The following is a 25764-nucleotide window of genomic DNA, read 5'->3' on the forward strand; positions in this document are numbered from 1 at the left end:
AGACAGTGACATTCTGACACCTTATAGGAACCTGACACACACAGTGATACAGTCATCACTCAGACACATCCCCTGGTGTTACTGTATAATGCCCCATTCCCAGCAGTCACCTCTCCAGTCATCACCCAGACACATCCCCTGGTGTTACTGTATAATGTCCCATTCCCAGCAGTCACCTCTCCAGTCATCACCCAGACACGTCCCCCGGTGTTACTGTATAATGTCCCATTCCCAGCAGTCACCTCTCTAGTCATCACCCAGACACATCCCCGATGTTACTGTATAATGCCCCATTCCAGCAGTCACCTCTCCGGTCATCACCCAGACACGTCCCTTGGTGTTACTGTAAAATGTCCCATTCCCAACAGTCAACTCTCCAGTCATCACCCACACACGTCACCTGGTGTTACTGTATAGTTTCCCATTCCCAGCAGTCACCTCTCCAATCATCACCCAGACACATACCCCGGTGTTACTGTATAATGTCCCATTCCCAGCAGTCACCTCTCCAGTCATCACTCGGACACGTCCCCTGGTGTTACTGTATAATGTCCCATTCCCGGCAGTCACCTCTCCAGTCATCACCCGGACACATCCCCTGGTGTTACTGTATAATGCCCCATTCCCAGCAGTCACCTCTCCAGTCATCACCCAGACACATCCCCTGGTGTTACTAAATAATTCTCAATTCCCAGAAGTCACCTCTCCAGTCATTACCTGGACACGTCCCCCGGTGTTATTGTATAATGCCCCATTCCCAGCAGTAACCTCTCCAGTCATCACCCAGACACATCCCCCGGTGTTACTGTATAATGCCCCATTCCCAGCAGTTACCTCTCCAGTCAGCAGCTGAATGATCTTGTTGGTGAGTTCCAGGATCTTCTTGTCACTGTGTCTCTCATCAGTGAGTGAGATGGAGGCACCGTAACGGGGGTCTGTGTCCTTCTCAGTCCTACTGACACACAGGGACGGCTGCTGGGTGTCTCACACTCACTGGATGTCTTCCTTACTACTGTGTAATCCTGCGAAATGGGGGAGACATCAATATCACTGAAAATACTCCCAGATCCCCTCACCTCCCCAGTCATGTCCCTGTACTATGACTATAGATATGTGATGTCACTGTGACACTCCCAGATCCCCTCACCTCCCCAGTTATGTCCCTGGACTATGACTATAGATATACGTGATGCCACTGTGACACACCCAGATCCCCTCACCTTCCCAGTCATGTTCCTGTATTATTATTATAGATATAAGTGACGTCACAGTGACACTCCCAGGAGTGTGATATACATTTGCTTCATTCTGCTCCAATTATCATCTGTTACACATGCCATGGATATTTTGGTCTCTGCTTTAATATATCCTAGAATTTGAGCAATATTTTCAATCCCCACAACTACATATAATAAAATTAATAATAGTAATAATGGGATTTTAATTACCTACCGGTAAATCCTTTTCTCTTAGTCCGTAGAGGATGCTGGGGTCCACATTAGTACCATGGGGTATAGACGGGTCCCTTGGGAGCCATGGACACTTTAAGATTGGTGTGGGCTGGCTCCTTCCTCTAGGCCCCTCCTACCAGACCCAGTCTAGAAACTGTGCCCGAGGAGACGGACATACTTTGAGAGAAGGAAATATATATAGTGGTGGCAGTGGTGAGATTCACACCAGCTCACACATAACAACAGAAAAACCAAGCTAACCAGCTTAAAACAAGTCAGCAACGGCTGAACCAACAATAGTGAACCAATACGAAGCACAGGATCCTCTACAGACTACGAGAAAAGGATTTACCGGTAGGTAATTAAAATCCTATTTTCTCTTACGTCCTAGAAGATGCTGGGGTCCACATTAGTACCATGGGGATGTACCAAAGCTCCCAGTACGGGAGGGAGAGGGCTGAGGTTCCTCCAGAACCGCTTGACCAAACTTTAGTTCCCCAGAGGCCAAAGTATCGAAACTGTAGAACTTAGTAAACGTGTTCGACCCAGAACAAGTAGCTGCTCTGCAAAGTTGTTAAGCCGAGACACCCCGGGCAGCCGCCCAGGAAGAACCCACTTTACGAGTAGAGTGGGACTTAACAGATTTTGGACACTGTAAGCCTGCCATAGAATAAGCATACTGGATAGTAAACCTGATCCAGCGAGAAATCCTCTGCTTAGAAGCAGGACACTCAATCTTGTTGGGATCATACAGGACAAACAGAGCGTCCGACTTTCTGTGACGAGAAGTTCTCTTCACATAAATCTTCAAAGCCCTCACAACATCCAAGGATTTTGAAGTAATTGAGGAGTCAGTAGCCACTGGCACCACAATAGGTTGGTTGATATGAAAAGCCGACACAACCTTCGGCAGAAGTTGCTGACGCATCCTGAGCTCAGCTCTATCTTCCTGAAAAATCAAGTAGGGGCTCTTGTAGGACAATGCCCCCAATTCCGACACACATCTAGCAGATGCCAATGCCAAAAGTGTGACTGCCTTCCAAGTGAGAAATTTGACTTCAACCTCCTGTAAAGGTTCGAACCAATCCGACTGGAGGAACTGCAACACCACATTAAGATCCCAAGGTGCCGTAGGAGGCCCCTTTTAAGAAAGTCTGAACTTCAGGGAGGACAGCCAATTGTTTCTGGAAGAAAATGGACAAAGCCGAAATCTGGACTTTAATGTAGCCCAAACGCAGGCCCACATCCACACCTGCTTGCAGAAATAGGAGAAAACGCCCTAGTTGAAACTCCACCGTAGGAAACTACTTGGATTCACACCAAGACATGTACTTTTTGCAAATTCGATGGTAATGTTTAGACGTTACTCTTTTCCTAGCCTGTTTCAGGGTAGGAATAACCTTGTTCGGAATGCCCTTCCGAGCTAAGATCTGGCGTTCAATTTCTATGCCGTCAAACGTAGCCGCGGTAAGTCTTGATAAGCGAACCGCCCCTGTTGCAGAAGGTCCTCTCAAAGAGGAAGAGGCCTTGGATCTTCCAGCAGTAACTCCAGAAGATCCACGTACCAAGCCCTTCTTGGCCAGTCCAGAGCAATGAGGATCGCCTGAACTCTTGTTCTTTTGATTAGTTTGAGAATCCTTCGGTTGAGTGGAAGTGGAGGGAACATATACACTGACTGGAACACCCACGGAGTTACCAGGGCGTCCACTGCCACTGCTTGTGGGTCTCTCGACCCGGAACAGTACCTCCCTAGCTTCTTATTGAGGCGGGAGGCCATTTTGTCTATTTGAGGTATGCCTCAAAGACTTGTCACCTCTGCGAACACCTCTGGGTGGAGGCCCCACTCTCCTGGATGAAGATCGCTGACAGCACCACTTCGTGCTTTTCTCGTTACCTCTGACATTGCAGCTCTGCTCTTCGTTCCGCCTTGTTGGTTTATGTAGGCCACAGTCGTTACATTGTCCGACTGAACCTGAATGGCCTGATCTTTCAGAAGATGTGCCGCTTGTAGAAGACCGTTGTACACAGCCCTTAGTTCCAGAATGTTTATTGGGAGGATGGATTCCAGACTTGACCACTTTCCTTGGAAGTTTTCCCCTTGGGTGACTGCTCACCAACCTCTGAGACTTGCATCCGTGGTTAGGAGGATCCAATTCTGAATCCCGAACCTGCGGCCCTCTAGTAGGTGAGAGGTCTGCAGCCACCCTGGGCACAGTTCCTATAACTGAGGTCTGGAGGAGGGATATAGAGGGAGGAGCCAGTTCACGCCCCTTAAAAGTCTTAAAGTGCCGATGTCTCCTGCGGATCCCGTCTATACCCCATGGTTCTATGGTTCTTTGAATATCCCCAGCATCCTCTACGGACTAAGAGAAAAGGATTTACCGGTAGGAATTAAAATCCTATTTTTTCCTTGAAACAGAATTTCCCATTCAATGTCCCTCAATGCTTCCTTCATCATGTCAAAGTTGGCTTTGCTGAAGTTTAGAGTCCTAGTTGAGCCAGTATAGGATATGAGGTGGAACCGGATAACGCAAATGTTTGAATAGCTACCAGCAGTATCGTACCCTTCGCCTGAGAAGCTAGTAATCCCGAGCCGAAGAATCCGTGAGGCGGGAAAACTAGAAACTCTAGTCCGCCCCCTTGGCAACCTAACTCATTCTAGCGGCCTAGGCATGATATCACCGGGATGTTTGAGTGAAACCATTTCCCCCACCAGCCTGATCCCCAGGCAGCGAGGTCCACCATCAAACCGAAGGCTTTGAGATGGAGGAACCCGAATCTGTCCCTGGGAACCTGGCGGTGCAGGCTTTCTGGATTTTCCCCAATGTCCTCTAAAGGAAGTGGAGGAACCCTTGGATTTATGTGTAACCCTTGCGGTTCTAATGTATTGCAGTGTATGTGGAGGATACAATATTCTGGTTAGTACTGAAGGAAGACATGTCGACTTACCCGCAGTCGGCTGGGATAGTTAGGTATCCAGCATGTCCCCACCAAGGTCTCACCTGTGAAGGAAAGACTCGCCATACCTTACTCTGTATCCGCAGTCCATTGGTGTCGCCACCGTCCCCTGCATGTCTAAGCCGCCAGGACAGAAGACCCTGCGTCATGCAGGCCAAACTCCGTCACGGCCACCAGCCGAGAAGTCTGTAGAATCCTGTATGTGACACAGAAACAAGGAAATGTCACAGTCATACCTAGAACCTAAATCATCAAGTAAGGAGCCTGACCAAGTTACTGAGTTACACCTGTATGTACAGTATTAGAGAGTAGTCTCAATCTGCGATCAGCCCAATCCCTTATGGAGGTTGTACCTTATGGATAGGTAACACAACCCTCTTTGACAATTTAGACACTCTTTAGGGATGTGAAATACGGGTGTATTCAATTGGTGTGGAATCCTTTGTGTTGTCGAAACCGTGGCTCTTTTGACGAAAAAACAATTTCGAATTGGATTCTACAATTCAACACGTTTTCGACAAGAAAACGTTGGATCCATTTCGACATTTGACAATTCGACAGTTAAATTATTTTTAATAAGATTCCTCATCCCTAATAGCCTCAATCATATGTTACACCCCTCATATGCATTATTTGGGCAAGACTACGCTTTCTAGGGTACAGAGTTGGGGTGAGAGGCACAGCTGTGGGATTTGAATCCCCAGAGTTCTCAAAACTGTGGCTCCTTCCCAGTATGGGATATATTTGTATAAAAATACGGTATAGTACACCTTGCTGAGGCCACCCCTGGGGGTTCTGCCCCAGAAGCCTGATCAGTACAGTTTTGAGGATAGTATAGACTCCCCGGTAGAAGATACATACTCTGCAGCACAAGACTCAGAGTCCCTAGATATGATTATGTGAGATATACATATTTACACACAGAGACAGGAAAATGTCAGACACAGTTTCCCCCAGAGTACCTTCAGAGAGTCACAGAGTATAAGGAGCCAGCCACACAGCGCCCCTGTAGGCAGTTATTATGATAAAAGCCCGGCGCTGACTAACTACCCTTAATAGGGTACTCAGTACTATAATCACCCCCCCCCCTTCCCTGTCTATAACACCCTGGTACCGCAGAGGTATGCTGGATTTATGTGGAGGGCAGCGTTCTGTTCCTATGATCTGCAGGGAGAAAATGGCGCTGGTGAGTGCTGGATCCGCTATGAGGAGAAGCTCCGCCCCCTGTAATGGCGCGTCTTCCCGCACTTAGAGATTATACTGGTCTGAGATATTTCTGTAGCAAACAGTGGATTAGACCTTGAAAGTTATTTTGACCAGTGTAGGGTATTGCGCTGGCCCAGGATGACCCTCACTGCGCCTAACACCGTGTGTCCGCTGAGCCTTCCGGAGAACAGCCTGTCAGAGCTGCGCTCCCACCCTTGTGCCGCCATTCTCGCGGCGACCCGTTTCCCGGGGCACCGGCGTTATAATCACCACTCTTCTTTCTTCTGGCTCTGTTAGGGGGTGGCGGCCGTGCTGCGGGAGTGAGCGGTCGCCTCGTGGGCTTGCGATCAGCACCCTCAGGAGCTCAGTGTCCTGTCAGCGGAGATAGAGAACCATTAACTTCTAGAGTTGGTTCCTACTCCCCCCCCTAAGTCCCACGAAGCAGGGAGGCTGTTGTCAGCAGCCTGCCTGTACCTAACAAACTCTTAGAAAATACTAAAACTAGAAAAACTCCTAGGAGCTCCCCTAGCTGTGACCGGCTCCTCTGGGCACATTTTCTAAACTGAGTCTGGTAGGAGGGGCATAGAGGGAGGAGCCAGTACACACTATTAAACTCTTAAAGTGCCTATGGCTCCCAAAGGACCTGTCTATACCCCATGGTACTAAATGGACCCCAGCATCCTCTAGGACGTAAGAGAAACATAATATAAATACCTGTTTCCACTACTGCTTGCCAGTGTACACAGGCGGCTATAGTGGGTCTGCCCCAGGAGGGTCCCATATGACACCCCTGCGTGTTTTCAGCACCATGAACCGTGAGACCCCCCTAGTGGGGCCGCGGTTTGTAATCACCACATTCGTCACATTCAGGCTACTATTAGGGGTGTGCGGCGATTGTGACCGCTAAGGCGCAGTGCCTGCTGTACAACAACCTCTCAGGACGGTGGTCCTGCAGCGGGGAAGCGGCTCTGACACCTCGCAAGGCCGGTGACCGCCCCCCCACCCCCCCCCCTCCTAACTCCCACGGTGCAGGTATACTGTTACCCATCTCCGGTATACAGTATACAGCAAATAACAAAGATTGAAAAGAAACTAAAGAAAACTCTCTGGATCCCCAGAGTGGCATCCTCTCCTGAGGGCACATTTTCTACACTGCCTGTGGGAGGGGCATAGAGGGGAGGAGCCAGTGCACCCAGTGGAAGAGATTTAAAGTGTACTGGCTCCTTTGGATCCCATCTATACCCCATCGTACTAGATTACCCCAATATCCCTTATGGATGCTAGAGAAACAATAATAATAGTACACCACAGGCTGCTCCCCCTGTATAATAATAATAATAACAGGACACCACAGGCTGCTCCCCCTGTATAATAATAATAATAATAATAACAGGACACCACAGGCTGCTCCTCCTGTATAATAATAACAGGAAACCACAAGCCGCTCCATCTGTATAATAACAACATGACACTACAGGCCGCTCCCCCTGTATAAAAATAACAACAGGACACCACAGGATACTTCTCCTGTATAATAAAAATAATAATAATAATAATAATAACTGGACACCACAGGCTGCTCCTCCTGTAGAATAATAATAATTGGACACCACAAGTCGCTCCCCCTGTATAATAAAAATAACTGGATGCCACAGGCTGCTCCTCTTGTATAACAATAATAACAGGACACCACAGGCTGCTCCTCCTGTATAATAATAATAATAACAACAGGATGCCACAGGCTGCTCCTCCTGTATAATAATAACAGCACACCACAGGCTGATCACCCTGTATAATAATAATAATAATAACAGGACACCACAGGCTGCTCCCTCTGTATATTATGACAGCACAGGATGCTACCCCTGTATATTATGACAACACAGGCCGCTCCACCTGTATACTATGACAGCACAGGATGATACCCCTGTATATTATGACACCACAGGATGCTACAACTGTATATTATGACAACACAGGCCGCCCCACCTGTACGCTATGACAGCACAAGATTCTACCCCTGTATATTATGACAAAACAGGCCGCTCCTCCTGTATACCATGACAGCACAGGATGCTACAACTGTATATTATGACAACACAGGCTGCTCCTCCTGTATACTATAATAGCACAGGATGCTACCCCTGTATTACGGTAACACCGGGGTCTGCACCACCTGTATTACAGTAACGACGGGGTCTGCGCCACCTGTATTACGGTAACAGCGGGGTCTACACCACCTGTATTACAGTAACGGCGGGGTCTGCTCCCCCTGTATTACGGTAATGGCGGGGTCTGCGCCACCTGTATCATAGTAACGGCGGGGTCTGCTTCACCTGCATTACGGTATCGGCGGGGTCTGCGCCACCTGTATTACGGTAACGGTGGGATCTGCACCACCTGCGTTACGGTCAGTGGCATAACTGGAAATTTTTCTCCCCCAAGCCAAAAAATTCTTTGGCGCCCCCCCCCCCCACTCGCCGCATAATTGGGAGCAAGAAAGGGATAAATATGCGCGCGCCAAAGGCGCGCGCTGCAAAAAAGGGGCGTGGTTTTGTTGGAATGGGCGTGGTTTCTCATAAAGGGGCGTGGTATTGCAGGAAAAGACTACCTTATACCCCAGTTTTGCAACCTGCATGCCCAGACGTTAGCCACCACAGGAAAGAAAAATAATCCTGATTCATGCCCCTTACATTATTTGACATTTTTCCTCCTTATAGTAATGCCCAGTATACATTATGCCACATACTGCAATGGCCCTTAGACATTATTCCACACACAATAATGCACATGACACATTATGCCACACACCATAATGCCCCCGACACATTATGCCACACACCGTAATGCCTGTGACACATTATGCCACACACCGTAATGCCTGTGACACATTATGCCACACACCGTAATGCCCCCGACACATTATGACAGGAATCGCAATGCCCGTTATACATTATGCTACACACTGCAATGCCCCTGATACATTATAGCACATACAATGCCTGTGACACATTATGACACACACCGCAATGACCTTGAGACATTATACCACAATGCCCGTGATATAGTATACCATACACCGTAATGCCTGTGACACATACCGCAATGCCCTGCCCGTTATACCCTATGCCACACACCGCAATGCCCGTTATGTATTATGCCACACTGCAATGACCCTGAGACATTATACCACATACCACAATGCCCGTGATATAGTATACCACACACCGTAATGCCTGACACATTATGACACACACCGCAATGTCCGTGATACATTATGCCACACACTGCAATGACCCTGAGACATTATACCACATATCACAATGCCCGTGATATAGTATACCATACACCGTAATGCCTGTGACACATTATGACACACACCGCAATGTCCGTGATACATTATGCCACACACCGTAATGCCCATTACACATTAAGTCCTACAGTAAGGCTTCTAATTACTTTTCAATTACCTTCTCGTTGTCAGGGGTTTCATGCTCGTTGCCAGGTGTTTCATGCACTGGGTGTCATGCTCGTTGTCAGGTGTTTCATGCACTGGGTGTCATGCTCGTTGCTAGGAGGTAGTCCTTGTTGCTAGGGCTGTGCTCCCAGTGCCACATATGACCCCAGTGCCAGAAATTCCCCCACGGTGCCAGGTACTCACATGCCCCCGGTGCCAAATATAGCCCCCCCCATGTGCCAGGTACACATATACCCCCCCCCCCCCAGTGCCACATATGCCCCCAGTGCCAGATATTCCCCCCAGTGCCACATATGCCCCCAGTGCCAGATATTCCCCCCCGTGCCAGATATGCCGCCAGTGCCATATATTCCCCCCCAGTGCCAGATATTCCCCCAGTGCCAGATATTCCCCCAGTGCCAGATATCCCCCCTAGTGCCAGACATCCCCCCCAGTGCCAGACATCCCCCCCCAGTGCCATATATGCCCCAGTGCCAGACATCCCCCCCAGTGCCATATATGCCCCAGTGCCAGACATCCCCCCCAGTGCCAGATATCCCCCCCAGTGCCAGATATCCCCCCCCAGTGCCATATATGCCCCAGTGCCAGATATCCCCCCTAGTGCCAGACATCTCCCCCCCAGTGCCATATATGCCACAGTGCCAGACATCCCCCCCCAGTGCCAGATATTCCCCCAGTGCCAGATATTCCCCCAGTGCCAGATATCCCCCCTAGTGCCAGACATCCCCCCCCAGTGCCAGACATCCCCCCCCAGTGCCATATATGCCCCAGTGCCAGACATCCCCCCCAGTGCCATATATGCCCCAGTGCCAGACATCCCCCCCAGTGCCAGATATCCCCCCCAGTGCCAGATATCCCCCCCCAGTGCCATATATGCCCCAGTGCCAGATATCCCCCCTAGTGCCAGACATCTCCCCCCCAGTGCCATATATGCCACAGTGCCAGACATCCCCCCCCAGTGCCAGATATCCCCCCAGTGCCAGACATCCCCCCCCAGTGCCAGACATCCCCCCCCAGTGCCATATATGCCCCAGTGCCAGATATCCCCCCTAGTGCCAGACATCTCCCCCCCAGTGCCATATATGCCACAGTGCCAGACATCCCCCCCAGTGCCAGACATCCCCCCCCAGTGCCAGATACCCCCCCCCAGTGCCATATATGCCCCAGTGCCAGATATCCCCCCTAGTGCCAGACATCTCCCCCCCAGTGCCATATATGCCCCAGTGCCAGACATCCCCCCCCAGTGCCAGATATCCCCCCCAGTGCCATATATGCCCCAGTGCCAGATATCCCCCCTAATGCCAGACATCTCCCCCCCAGTGCCATATATGCCACAGTGCCAGACATCCCCCCCCCAGTGCCAGATATCCCCCCCCCAGTGCCAGATATCCCCCCCAGTGCCAGAGATTCCCCCCCCCAGTGCCAGATACCCCCCCCCCAGTGCCATATATGCCCCAGTGCCAGATATCCCCCCTAGTGCCAGACATCTCCCCCCCAGTGCCATATATGCCACAGTGCCAGACATCCCCCCCCCAGTGCCAGATATCCCCCCCAGTGCCAGACATCCCCCCCCCAGTGCCAGATATCCCCCCCCAGTGCCATATATGCCCCAGTGCCAGATATCCCCCCTAGTGCCAGACATCTCCCCCCCAGTGCCATATATGCCCCAGTGCCAGACATCCCCCCCCAGTGCCAGATATCCCCCCCCCAGTGCCATATATGCCCCAGTGCCAGATATCCCCCCTAGTGCCAGACATCTCTCCCCCAGTGCCATATATGCCCCAGTGCCAGACATCCCCCCCCCCAGTGCCAGATATCCCCCCCCCAGTGCCATATATGCCCCAGTGCCAGATATCCCCCCTAGTGCCATATATGCCCCAGTGCCAGACATCCCCCCCCCCCAGTGCCAGATATTCCCCCCAGTGCCGCCGCCGCTTTTTGGAGGGACACGGAGGGCACAGCTCGCCTCTCCTGTGTCCCTCCTGCTGCATCATCTCCGGCGGCCGCGGGTCTAATAGGGGGAAGTGCCGTCCGTGAGCCAATTAGAGCTCACGGACGGCACTTCCCCCTATTAGACCCGCGGCCGCCGGAGATGATGCAGGAGGGACACAGGGAGGCACACGCTGTGCCGTCCGTGTCCCTCCAACAAGCGGCGGCGGGAAGCAGAAAGCAGACTGACATGCGGGCGCTCGTCCGCATGTCAGTCTGCTGTAATCAGTGGCGCCCCCGCAGCCCCTCGCCCCCAAGCCACCGCGAGGACTGCGGGGGCAGTAGTTACGCCACTGGTTACGGTAACAGCGGGCTCTGTGCCACCTGTATTACGGTAACGGCGGAGTCTGTGCCACTTTATAATGGTAACGGCGGGGTCTGCGCCACCTGTATTAAGGTAACTCCGGGGTCTGCGCCACCTGTATTACGGTAACAGCGAGATCTGCACCACTGTATTATGGTAACGGCAGGGGCTGCGACACTTGTATTACGGTAACGGCGGGGTCTGCGCCACCTGTATTACGGTAACGGCGGGGTCTGCGCCCCCTGTATTACAGTAATAGGACACTAGAGTGTCAGCCACCTGTACAGGGATAATGCAGCACCAGAGGCTGCTCCAGCTGCACTATAACAAGGCACCAGAGGCTGCTCCCCCTGTAGTACAGAACCTGACACCAGAGCTGCTCAGCCTATAGAATAATAATAATAATATCATTACCTGCTGCCAGACACAGCAATGGCTGCTCTCTGCTCCTGCTGCCTTGTGGGAATGATAGAAGGAAGGCGGAGCTCAGACCAGGGGAAAATGGCCGCCGCTCCTGACGTCACTACACGGCCAGGGAACCTATAGTTGCTGCTGAAGCTGATGCAGGCCTTGTCTACAAGAAAATGGCCGCCGGCCTCCTGTACTGAGGACATGTATGGTAATAGTGATTACATAGGGCGGAGTTGAGGGCGGGGCATGGGATGGGAGGGCCAAACGCTAGGAAGCAGCCTGTGCCAATCATTCCCTACTTCCGGCCTGAGCGGTCCACCTTACTTCCGGTCACTGCATTCCGTTCCACACACAGGAAGATCACGTGATGGTTGGTTCTAAATCGCGGTTCTAGCATCTACCATCAGCTAATGGCGACAGGGGGAGCAGCCTGTGGTGTCCTGTTATTATTATTATACAGGGGGAGCAGCCTGTGGTGTCCTGATATTATTACTATACAGGGGGAGCAGCCTGTGGTGTCCTGATATTATTATTATTATACAGGGGGAGCAGCTTGTGGTGTCCTGTTATTATTATTATACAGGAGTAGTTGCCTGTGGTGTCCTATTATTATTATTATAATACAGGAGGAGCAGCCTGTGGTGCCCTGTTGTTATTGTTATACAGGGGGAGCAGCCTGTGGTGTCCTATTATACAGCGGGAGCAGTCTATGTTGTCCTGTTGTTGTTGTTATACAGGAGGAGCAGCCTATGGTGGCCTTTTAATATTGTTATACAGGGAGAGCGGCCTGTGGTGTCCTGTTGTTATTATTCTACAAAAGGAGCGTCCTGTGGTGTCCTGTTGTTATTATTATTATATAGGGGGAGCAGCCTTTGGTGTCATGTCATTATTAATATACAGGAGGAGCGGCCTGTGGTTTCCTGTTTTATTGTTTTACAGGGGAGCGGTCTGTGGTGTCCTGTTGTTATTATTATTTAAGAGGAGCAGCCTGTGGTGTCCTGTTGTTGTTGTTATTATACAGGAGGAGGAGCCTGTGGTGTCCAGTTGTTATTATTATTTTTATACAGCAGGAGCAGCCTGTAGTGTCCTGTTGTTGTTGTTATTATTATTATACAGGAATAGTGGCCTGTGGTGTCCTGGTATTATTATTATACAAGAGGAGCAGCCTGTGGTGTCCTGTTGTTGTTGTTATTATTATACAAGGGGAGCGGCCTGTGGTGTCTTTATTATTATTATTATTATTATTATTATAATAAGAATAATAATACAGGAATAGCGGCGTGTGGTGTCTTGTTGTTATTATTATATAGGAGGAGCAACCTGTGGTGTCCTATTATTATTATTATAACGGATGAGCAGCCTGTGGTGGTTATTATAATGAGGGAGCAGCCTGTGGTGTCCTGTTGTTGTTGTTGTTATATAGGAGGAGCAACCTGTGGTGTCCTATTATTATTATAACGGATGAGCAGCCTGTGGTGGTTATTATACTGAGGGAGTGAAGGGTTACCTCTTCTGTCTTGGTACATATTACTTTTTATATGATCAGTTTCCTTGTGGTGGTTACAGTGTAAAAGTGAATATTTCTATTTCCCTAGTGAAGGGTTAAAACATGCTATATGAACTCTTATGTGTTTGCATGGATGCGTGCTGCCCTGTGCTAGGTGCCTTTGTCTCTCATACAGATACCAGGCCTGTGTGGGTCTGGCATCCAAGGTCAGTTCCATACCAGATGAAACTTGTTCTTTCTACCCAAATATACTGTGTTACAAAAACTTTGTTAAATGTTTGAGAAACTTGTAGAAAACCCATATATGGACATCCGCCTTTTCTGTTCTGCCTGGTAACTATTAACGAGCCAATGGGAGTGTAACGACATGTCAGTTACACCCATATGCATTGTCTTATATACTTTTGTTAACTTCATAATAAACAGTGTGAATTTTTACTGCTTGTGTTGTGCATGTACCTTGTGGTTAAAAGTTTACACTCCAGACGTCTAAGAGGCCATCACATCGAGGGTTAAAGAATATAAGGTCAAATCCTTTCAGCTGGGGGCTACGTCCGCGATTCAGTGATCGTCCCTGAATGGTAAGATAGAGAATTTATTGTCTGTCTTTGCCATACAGGATTGCGGTCATACACTGAAGCTGAATCCGTGTCAGTGTTCCGGGAACACGTGACAAGGTAATATTTAAGTCCGGGACTTAATATTACGAAGTTTTATGTAAAAGCATAAAACAGGTATCAGGGATACCATAGAATCTGTGAAAACGAGGTTGTGGATCTGCACCAGCTGAGAAAGTAAAAATTGTAGATAAAGAGAAAGATATCTATGAGATACCAAAAGTATTGACTATTATTGTAAATCATGAATAGTACTGAATTTTGGCGGTGCTCCCATGGATTTTGTAGTTAGCCTACATGAGAAAACAAGAGAAAAGACAAAATGCCCTTGTGTGGGAGCACTCTTTGGATAAGATATGAAAAAAATGAATGAAAAAAAGGGGTGAATGAAACTGATATGTGTATGTTAGAGGTGAGGACCCTTTAGTGGTCCTTCCTCTATAGAATTGAATAAAACTTAACTTTTAATGATGATCTATATAAATTTCACTGAAAGTGAACAAAGAAGAATAAACATAAAATCTAGATTGCCATTGTACCAAATAAGGTTCTAGATATGGCAGGTGAAAATTTATTTTTTTGTGGTTGTTAGTGTTATTGTTAATAATAAACAATATGTACAAGTCACAGAAAGGATCGAATTGTAGGATAAGCTTGAAAATTGATATTGGATTGCCTGAAAAGAGAAACGGCCCACAGCACCTAGTATTCCCTGGAGGTCTCCCATCCACGTACTAACCAGGCCATACCTGCTTAGCTTCCAAGATCGGACGTGTTCGGGCGCATTCAGGATAGTATGGCCGTGGGCCGATTGTATCAGGAATAACTGGTGATGTTTTGTGCTGATTGACAAAGATGGTCTGAGTATTCAGCTGGAAGGCTGTGAGATTGTGGAGGAAATGTACTTAAATGTGCAAAGTGGTAAATATTTATAATCAGATATAATGAAATTAATAACTGCTGAAAAAAACATGTATACCTGTTTAACCAAGATTGTAATGGTTAATATAGCAGTTATTGATTCACTGCAAAAATAGGTTCAATCCTATAGTTAGTAATAGCTGAGAAAAAATATATCTGTATTCCTGTGTTAACCAAGATGTAATGGTTAACAAGGCAGTTATTGATTAACTGTAATTAGGTTCAATCCTAGAGATATTAACACCGCAAGCACTTAGATTATTGGTCCCAATGAGGGGGTCTAATGCGTCGTTGAGATGCCGACACAGTGTTTGTAGTTGTCACTACCTATTTAAGTTTGTCTGCTGTAAATAGCCTGTGATCAGATAAATCTACAAAAGATTGATTGAATTGATGCAGCAGAGAAAACAGTCTTTTTTGTCCATATATGACAACTTAAAAGCTTATAGTACAAGTCTTTGATCAATTAATTGAATAGATTCAATCCTGAATGAAAAAGTACGGAGCATGAAATAACGTTGCTGGACCCAGATTAAGGGTCTGAAGCGCTGTTAGAAAAATGGACACAATGTTAAAGATTATTGTTACCACTTCCAGTGATGTAGATATCCTTTGGAGTAAGGTAGCTGTAGTTAGACTGAGGATCGTGTCCGTGCCCCGTGTTCTGTGACCGTGCGGCCGCCCGTTCCGGAGAGGGAGAAGCCGCGATGACGTCACTGAATGGACGTCAGAATCCGACGTACGTTTCACCTGTGAGCCAGGCTTGTTCACGGAAGCCCTGTGCTCTCTGTCCACCTGCTCTCCATATAAATAGGATGCCCGGAGGACTTGATTGCAATTAGATGTAGTGCAGCTGAATTCATTAGAGATCGCGAATGGCATTAATTGGGATAAAGGAGGTTTTAGAAGAAGTAATCAATGTGTGAAATATATTAGCTAGCATACTGAAGCTTGGGTGCAGTGGACTAATTAGTCCGAGCAGACTAATTAGATAATTCCGGTATCCTGGAGACATTATGATTTTAAACTGTGTAATAAGACTCTTATGCATGGATCTGAGCTGTGAAGTCAAAATATCGCAAAGATTGGTTGAACATTGGATTGTGAGAGAATACAAAGTTAAATATTGTTGTAAAAGATGTTAAAATATAATGTGGTATGAAATAAATGAAATGAGAAAAATTGGAAGAATATGAAATTGTATAGAAATTATATATAAATAGAAATGAAATAGGAATGAATTGAATAAAATATAATGAAATAAAAAGATGTTTTTATATAAAAATATATTAATAACGTGATAAGGGATATAAAATGAAATATAAATTAATAGCAAAATTGAGGCAATAGGCTAATGATGATGAAATTGACTGGTGGGAGCGGGTGATAAATGGCAAAAGTGGGAGTGCGTGAGGCGTGATAAAGAGGTTGCAAAAGTGGGGGAGAAGAGGGGGGGAGGGGAAAATTGGGAATGTGGATGGAAAAGGGGGGGGGGGGAGGGGGGATTTAGGGTTTTGGGGTTATGGGGGTGTGGGAGGTAGGGGTTGGCGGTTTGGGAAATGTTATGGGACTATGGTGCCTGTGTGAGGTCTGGAAGTTATATGATTTTGTGTGAAAGCATGGTGGTAGGCCAATCTGTGAGAGAAAAGGTGTGGGAAAGGGTAATGTGGAGGGGGAAAGGGGACAAATGGGGACAAATGGTGGATATGGGATTGGGGTGGGATATTGAAAAAGGGGCAAAAAGGGGGGGGGGGAAAGGGGGGGGTTGAAACAGGGGGGAGGGAAGTGAATGGTGGCAGTGAGAGTGTGTGGAATTGGAATGGCGAAAGATGAGTGGTGACTCTGCTTTTGTGAGTTATTGAATTAGTAGGTGAATGTGTTGAACTGTGATGAAAGGTAAATCTATTGTAAGGGAAGAATGTCCTTGGAGGATGATGACTGAATGAATGAGTTGGAGGGCTATTAGTGGGTGATTGAGGTGAGTGGAGAAATAATAGCTGAAATAGGAATGGAAGGGAGGCAAGGGAGAAAGGGGAAGAAAAATTGGGAGGGAGGGGGTGGGGGCGGGGGGGAAAAAGGGGAAAAAAAGGGGGGAAGATGGGCTGGGAAGGAGGAGGGAATGGAAAAGGGGGGGGGAAAAGGATTGGGAAAGGAAATTTGTGGAAAAAAGGGGGAGGAGGGAAAAGATATGTAAAGAAGTGATAGTGAATGTAATTATTAAAAACTGAAAAATGAAAATGATTAGGGTAGGTTCATGGATGAATGATTACCTGGCTACCTCTAATTTAGAGAAAGACACTGTAATTGATATATTCGTTGAGACCCTTTGGCATGAGGGTATCCAATCGGAAAATCCATTCTGATTCTTTCTTTTGTAATGCTTCATTGATGTCCCCTCCTCTTAGTCCCAGTTTGACATGTTCAAGACAAAAAACGCTGAGGTCATCGGTTTTGCTGTTGTGATGATGAAAAAAATGTCTAGCAACTGTAGTGAGTTTCTTAAATCTGGCTGAGTCCGACTTAGCATTGCGTACATTCCCTATATGCTCAAGAGTTCTCACTTTGAGCATGCGTGATGTCATGCCTACATATTTGAGTTTACATGGGCATATGATGCAATAGATTACATTCATTGTCTTGCAATTAAAGTAATCATCAATCTTGATCAGTTGGTTGAATTTGTCTGTTATATTTGTGTAGTTCTTGACATGTGGACATGCACGACAATCACCGCATGGGTAACTACCCTTTAGAGTCGTTCTAGGTTTTGATGGGTGTGAGAAATGACTCCTGACCAGTTTGTCTTTTAAATTAGGTGCTCTGCGCCAGCTCATACTAACATTGTCTCCAATATGTTTGGCCAGATCTTCATCCATTTGCAAGATATGCCAATGGGATTGTAATATTCTTCTGGCTTCTTTCCAGTTGCTGCAAAAATCACCTATAAATCTCAATGTGGACTTATCTTCCTTTGGCTTCCTTTCTTGGAATACCAGAGAGTCACGTGACACTCTCTCAACTTCTGATCTTGCTTTCTTGATTAGGCGATTACTATAACCCCGTTCTTTTAATCTCTTAGTTAATTCAAGACTCTTAGACTTGAAAGTAGATTCATCCGAACAATTACGTTTCAGTCTGAGAAATTCTCCTTTGGGGATGTTCTTGATGGTAGGAGGAAAATGACCACTGGATGAATGTAGGAGACTGTTGGTAGAGGTTTCCTTTCTGAAGATCTCCGTTGCTATGTTGTTCTCTGAATCCCGATATATCCTGAGGTCTAGGAAGGGAATACTGTCTTTGCTGCTGGTATAGGTGAATTTGAGATTGATGTTGTTATTATTCAAAAATGAAATATATTGTTCCAATTTGTGTTGTGTGCCATCCCAGATCAGGAAGATGTCGTCAATGAAACGTATCCAAATGACGATGTGGTTGGTGTATTCTTCTTGATTATCATGGAAGACTATTTCACGTTCCCACCATCCTAAAAAAAGATTAGCGTAGGTGGGGGCACATGCCGCCCCCATGGCGGTCCCTCTGATTTGAATGTGGAATTGGTTGTTAAATAGGAAGTAATTATTATTTAGTACAAAGTGAAGTAGTTCCAATAGGAAATCATGGAAAGCACATGGTTCTTCCATAGATAGAAAATATTAGACTGCATTTAAGCCCAGATCATGTTTGATGGAGGTATATAAGGATTCGACGTCAAGTCCTACCAATAGGTAAGTTTCCTCCAGATGTATGCCCTGAATTTTTTTAAGAGCATCAGTCGTGTCTTTGATGTAGGAAGGAAGGCTCAAAACATGTTGTCTCAAGTGGACATCTAAGAAGCAGCTAGCTTTTTCCAATAGACCCCCATTGCCTGAAATTATGGGTCGGCCAGGCGGATTTTCCAGATTTTTGTGTATCTTTGGCAGTAAATATAAAGTTGGGGTCCGAGGGTGTGGTGTATTGAGATAATCCCATTCAGTTTTGGTGATTGTTCCAAGTTGTAGATGTTTATTGATAATTTTGTTGTATAGAGTTTGAAAGTTGGATGTTGGATTAAATAATGTGGTCTTATAGCAAGTGGCATCTTTTAATTGTCTATTCGCCTCTTTGAGATATAATGTTGTTGGCCATATGACAATGTTGCCCCCTTTGTCTGACATCTTAATTTGAACATCGTCCCATTCTTGAATCTCCTTTAAGGCATCTTTTTGATTTTTCGTTAGATTACCAGCAGTTCTCTGTGTTCGCTGTCGTCGATACAATGTATCAAAGTCACGAGAGACTAAATTGAGAAAAACTTTCACCTCAGGGCATATATTGTCCTGGGGATAAAAGGTGGACCGTTTTTTGCATATTGGTCTTGTAGTTGAAGGAATTAGTTCTCCAGATAGTTCTTCCAGATTGAGTAGCGCTTCCTGTTCTTGAAGAGATAGATCTGATAATTGACTAATGAGAGGTTGTCCCATGTCGCTCTTGCTGAAGTGTTTTTTTAAAAGAAGTTTGCGACCAAAAAGTCTGAGGTGAGTTTCCCATTTGAAACGATTGAAGTTGGTGGTGGGTGAAAAAGAGAGACCCTTCTCCAAAATCTCAGTTTGATCTTGTGTTAGGTTATGAGTAGATAGATTGATTATTTTCAAGCTTGAAATGGTGGATTCTTTTATTTCCTCCTTCTGGATGGATATCGTCGAGATTGGGGAGATCCCCATCTTTCTCTTGTGTTTCTTCCTCCTGCCCCGCCTTGTTTTTGTTTTGCGGGGCGACCTCGGGATTTGCCCCTGTTTTCTTCTAAAAAAGAAGAGGTGGTAGAGGAGGATGAGTGGAGACTGGGATCTCTATTGTGATGGTAAGGTTCTCTCAGATCAATGTTTGAGGAGCTGTGATCTTCTGTATCAGATGGTTCTATTTCAGAGGAAGATGGAGTGTATTCTTGTCTTGTCTGTTCTCGCCTTCGTGTTGGATTAGTCCATTTGAAGATGTGTCCTGAGGTAAAGTCTCGTTTATCTCTTGAGAATTTGTTTTTCTTCCGATCTATAATACTATCTTCATAGGATTCCAAATCTTTCTTAATTTTAGCAAAGCAAGTCTGGAAGGTGGAATTTTTCTCCCACTGTTCCAATTTAAGTCCTAATCTGTCCACTTCTTTCGTGCACTCTTCTAAGACTAGATGATTGTGTTTGATCAGCACACTCATTAATTCCTGAGAGCATTTTAGGAGACAAGTCTCCCACTCTCTTTTCAAAATATCAGTTGAAAGTTCAAAAGAAGGAAAAAGCTTGGGTCGTAGACCTCTTGGGGTAATCTTTTGTTTGAGATAGTGTTCTAAACTTGTTACATCCCAATCAACTCTAATTCGACGTTGGAGAACTCTCTTTAAATGAAACAAATCATCTTCCCAATTTTTGTCTGGGGCCGAATCTGTTATTTGGATAGGAAAAATCGTGTCCAAGTCTTCTGTCGGTCTTTTGCTTGATAGTTCAGTTTTCAAACTGAAGTTACTCATTGCAATATTAGTACAACGTGATTGGAGATAACCCAAAATAGTGAAAGTACTAAGCTATTGTAATAAGTCATAAAATGAGAGCCACGGAGAGAGAAGCACAGGGAAAAAAGGTTAATTATATGTATTATGTAAGAGTAATGGCTGTTTAAGGCCTGACCGCTGTGCAGGATCCAAGAGCTGAGGAAAACCTCAGTACCAAGGTAATTTGTGAAAACGAGGTTGTGGATCTGCACCAGCTGAGAAAGTAAAAATTGTAGATAAAGAGAAAGATATCTATGAGATACCAAAAGTATTGACTATTATTGTAAATCATGAATAGTACTGAATTTTGGCGGTGCTCCCATGGATTTTGTAGTTAGCCTACATGAGAAAACAAGAGAAAAGACAAAATGCCCTTGTGTGGGAGCACTCTTTGGATAAGATATGAAAAAAATGAATGAAAAAAAGGGGTGAATGAAACTGATATGTGTATGTTAGAGGTGAGGACCCTTTAGTGGTCCTTCCTCTATAGAATTGAATAAAACTTAACTTTTAATGATGATCTATATAAATTTCACTGAAAGTGAACAAAGAAGAATAAACATAAAATCTAGATTGCCATTGTACCAAATAAGGTTCTAGATATGGCAGGTGAAAATTTATTTTTTTGTGGTTGTTAGTGTTATTGTTAATAATAAACAATATGTACAAGTCACAGAAAGGATCGAATTGTAGGATAAGCTTGAAAATTGATATTGGATTGCCTGAAAAGAGAAACGGCCCACAGCACCTAGTATTCCCTGGAGGTCTCCCATCCACGTACTAACCAGGCCATACCTGCTTAGCTTCCAATATCGGACGTGTTCGGGCGCATTCAGGATAGTATGGCCGTGGGCCGATTGTATCAGGAATAACTGGTGATGTTTTGTGCTGATTGACAAAGATGGTCTGAGTATTCAGCTGGAAGGCTGTGAGATTGTGGAGGAAATGTACTTAAATGTGCAAAGTGGTAAATATTTATAATCAGATATAATGAAATTAATAACTGCTGAAAAAAACATGTATACCTGTTTAACCAAGATTGTAATGGTTAATATAGCAGTTATTGATTCACTGCAAAAATAGGTTCAATCCTATAGATAGTAATAGCTGAGAAAAAATATATCTGTATTCCTGTGTTAACCAAGATGTAATGGTTAACAAGGCAGTTATTGATTAACTGTAATTAGGTTCAATCCTAGAGATATTAACACCGCAAGCACTTAGATTATTGGTCCCAATGAGGGGGTCTAATGCGTCGTTGAGATGCCGACACAGTGTTTGTAGTTGTCACTACCTATTTAAGTTTGTCTGCTGTAAATAGCCTGTGATCAGATAAATCTACAAAAGATTGATTGAATTGATGCAGCAGAGAAAACAGTCTTTTTTGTCCATATATGACAACTTAAAAGCTTATAGTACAAGTCTTTGATCAATTAATTGAATAGATTCAATCCTGAATGAAAAAGTACGGAGCATGAAATAACGTTGCTGGACCCAGATTAAGGGTCTGAAGCGCTGTTAGAAAAATGGACACAATGTTAAAGATTATTGTTACCACTTCCAGTGATGTAGATATCCTTTGGAGTAAGGTAGCTGTAGTTAGACTGAGGATCGTGTCCGTGCCCCGTGTTCTGTGACCGTGCGGCCGCCCGTTCCGGAGAGGGAGAAGCCGCGATGACGTCACTGAATGGACGTCAGAATCCGACGTACGTTTCACCTGTGAGCCAGGCTTGTTCACGGAAGCCCTGTGCTCTCTGTCCACCTGCTCTCCATATAAATAGGATGCCCGGAGGACTTGATTGCAATTAGATGTAGTGCAGCTGAATTCATTAGAGATCGCGAATGGCATTAATTGGGATAAAGGAGGTTTTAGAAGAAGTAATCAATGTGTGAAATATATTAGCTAGCATACTGAAGCTTGGGTGCAGTGGACTAATTAGTCCGAGCAGACTAATTAGATAATTCCGGTATCCTGGAGACATTATGATTTTAAACTGTGTAATAAGACTCTTATGCATGGATCTGAGCTGTGAAGTCAAAATATCGCAAAGATTGGTTGAACATTGGATTGTGAGAGAATACAAAGTTAAATATTGTTGTAAAAGATGTTAAAATATAATGTGGTATGAAATAAATGAAATGAGAAAAATTGGAAGAATATGAAATTGTATAGAAATTATATATAAATAGAAATGAAATAGGAATGAATTGAATAAAATATAATGAAATAAAAAGATGTTTTTATATAAAAATATATTAATAACGTGATAAGGGATATAAAATGAAATATAAATTAATAGCAAAATTGAGGCAATAGGCTAATGATGATGAAATTGACTGGTGGGAGCGGGTGATAAATGGCAAAAGTGGGAGTGCCATTCGCAATTAATGCCATTCGCGATCTCTAATGAATTCAGCTGCACTACATCTAATTGCAATCAAGTCCTCCGGGCATCCTATTTATATGGAGAGCAGGTGGACAGAGAGCACAGGGCTTCCGTGAACAAGCCTGGCTCACAGGTGAAACGTACGTCGGATTCTGACGTCCATTCAGTGACGTCATCGCGGCTTCTCCCTCTCCGGAACGGGCGGCCGCACGGTCACAGAACACGGGGCACGGACACGATCCTCAGTCTAACTACAGCTACCTTACTCCAAAGGATATCTACATCACTGGAAGTGGTAACAATAATCTTTAACATTGTGTCCATTTTTCTAACAGCGCTTCAGACCCTTAATCTGGGTCCAGCAACGTTATTTCATGCTCCGTACTTTTTCATTCAGGATTGAATCTATTCAATTAATTGATCAAAGACTTGTACTATAAGCTTTTAAGTTGTCATATATGGACAAAAAAGACTGTTTTCTCTGCTGCATCAATTCAATCAATCTTTTGTAGATTTATCTGATCACAGGCTATTTACAGCAGACAAACTTAAATAGGTAGTGACAACTACAAACACTGTGTCGGCATCTCAACGACGCATTAGACCCCCTCATTGGGACCAATAATCTAAGTGCTTGCGGTGTTAATATCTCTAGGATTGAACCTAATTACAGTTAATCAATAACTGCCTTGTTAACCATTACATCTTGGTTAACACAGGAATACAGATATATTTTTTCTCAGCTATTACTATCTATAGGATTGAACCTATTTTTGCAGTGAATCAATAACTGCTATATTAACCATTACAATCTTGGTTAAACAGGTATACATGTTTTTTTCAGCAGTTATTAATTTCATTATATCTGATTATAAATATTTACCACTTTGCACATTTAAGTACATTTCCTCCACAATCTCACAGCCTTCCAGCTGAATACTCAGACCATCTTTGTCAATCAGCACAAAACATCACCAGTTATTCCTGATACAATCGGCCCACGGCCATACTATCCTGAATGCGCCCGAACACGTCCGATCTTGGAAGCTAAGCAGGTATGGCCTGGTTAGTACGTGGATGGGAGACCTCCAGGGAATACTAGGTGCTGTGGGCCGTTTCTCTTTTCAGGCAATCCAATATCAATTTTCAAGCTTATCCTACAATTCGATCCTTTCTGTGACTTGTACATATTGTTTATTATTAACAATAACACTAACAACCACAAAAAAATAAATTTTCACCTGCCATATCTAGAACCTTATTTGGTACAATGGCAATCTAGATTTTATGTTTATTCTTCTTTGTTCACTTTCAGTGAAATTTATATAGATCATCATTAAAAGTTAAGTTTTATTCAATTCTATAGAGGAAGGACCACTAAAGGGTCCTCACCTCTAACATACACATATCAGTTTCATTCACCCCTTTTTTTCATTCATTTTTTTCATACCATAGAATCTTTAATGTCTGGGACTTAAAGATACGTCTGAGAAAGGACCCGGGGTCCAAGCGCAATTCTCCAAAGACGTCAGTATCTGGGATACTTAAAAAAATAGACCTGGGGTCTATACGTAACGTAGATTATACCTCGATTTGATCGTCTATATATATTCTTGTATGTTTGTAGTGAGATAAGTTCTTATATTTGGTCCAGACGGCTGGTAAGTTTTCGTCTGCCAGATATCTTTACTCAAACACTTTTCTTGCTTCCTGTCTAAAACGCTGTATTTTTCTGACATCTTGTACGAATGGTAAGTATCGTACCCGTCAAAAGATTTCATGTTCTCACTATACAGATAATATTGTGATATTGTCAATGACTAATTAACTGGTTAAGCTGATGCATGTATAAGTAAGTAGAGTGTTGTATATTTTAGATAATTTTCTTTTAAAAGTTGTATTGTTGATTTATATTACTGTCTGACAATGGGCTCTAGTCAGAGTAAAAAACTGCATATCCCCCGCCCCTCCCTGGTGAGACATGCAAGATGTATGTCGCCCGCAACTCTACCTCAGAGTATTACTTAGTTAACCCATGGGTGGATAATTTAGCGGGATGGACAGAGAAAGCAGGACAGGACCCATTCCTACGGGAAGGCAGTAATTACCTTTTCTATATGGAGATTTAAGAAAAAATGTCAGTTTAGCACAGAAGCGAAACTGCAGAGAACTGTAAATCTTTTAAAACCCTCTCCCTCCCCCTTGCATTCCAATGTATCCTGCGCTCGGAGACACAGATCTCTTGGCAGCAGTAACCCTTTCACACCAAATGGGATTGCCTCCAGCTCCACTGCTGGAGGGTGCGTCCACTAGCTCTATCCCTAGCACCAATAACCCAGAGTTTAGATAATAGTAAAACACTGTCCCAAGCCCACTATTACCCTCGATGGCTGTATATCTTATTTGCGCAAAGCTTGCAAAGGACGCAGCTATACACATATGAAGGAAGTCTTTAAAGCCTGTGCTTTTTGCCTGTCGCTGTAGCTTGTAAACAGAAACCTTCATAGTCTGTTACTGCGTTTTGGAAAAGGTTTAAGGACTGCTGGACAGATGACGCTAGCTTACCTTTGCTTAACTTAGAAAGCTTACTCACTTCCCCACTCACTCATAACTATCAGAACTCCAGACGCTTTGACAGACAGAACCAACCCCGCAGTCAGTAAAGATTCCAAAGACCCCGCGCACTGACGGGGCCCGGAGGAGGGCATCCCAGCCTTTATTCAACTCTCCCGTCATAGTAAAGATTCACCTCTGCTGCCACTTATTATAAATGGAAGTAAAATTCCCTTTTTAGTGGACAGCGGTGCAACAACCAGTGTTTTGTGTTCTGACCTATGCAGTGTCCCCTCTCACCAGAAAAGATAGAAGGTCTCCGCCCCATGATACAGCAATTCTTACAACAGGGTATTCTCAGACATATTGTATCACCATACTGTACTCCTGTGAACCCTGTTGCCAAAGCTGATGGCAGTATAAGATTTGTACAGAATCTCAGAGCGATCAATCAGCTAATTGTCCCA

The 25764-nt window shown here is 45.0% G+C and overlaps 3 pseudogenes; 1 reads left to right on the forward strand and 2 right to left on the reverse strand.

The window, feature by feature from the left end:
• Positions 1-14611: 14611 nt before the first annotated feature.
• On the reverse strand, positions 14612-14729 carry LOC134984927 (5S ribosomal RNA; annotated as a pseudogene).
• A 6364-nt stretch (positions 14730-21093) lies between these two features.
• On the reverse strand, positions 21094-21211 carry LOC134984932 (5S ribosomal RNA; annotated as a pseudogene).
• Positions 21212-23740: 2529 nt separating this feature from the next.
• Positions 23741-23858, forward strand: LOC134984930 (5S ribosomal RNA; annotated as a pseudogene).
• Positions 23859-25764: the final 1906 nt, after the last annotated feature.

Source organism: Pseudophryne corroboree (genome assembly GCF_028390025.1).
Source record: "Pseudophryne corroboree isolate aPseCor3 chromosome 3 unlocalized genomic scaffold, aPseCor3.hap2 SUPER_3_unloc_97, whole genome shotgun sequence".
NCBI lineage: Eukaryota > Metazoa > Chordata > Amphibia > Anura > Myobatrachidae > Pseudophryne > Pseudophryne corroboree.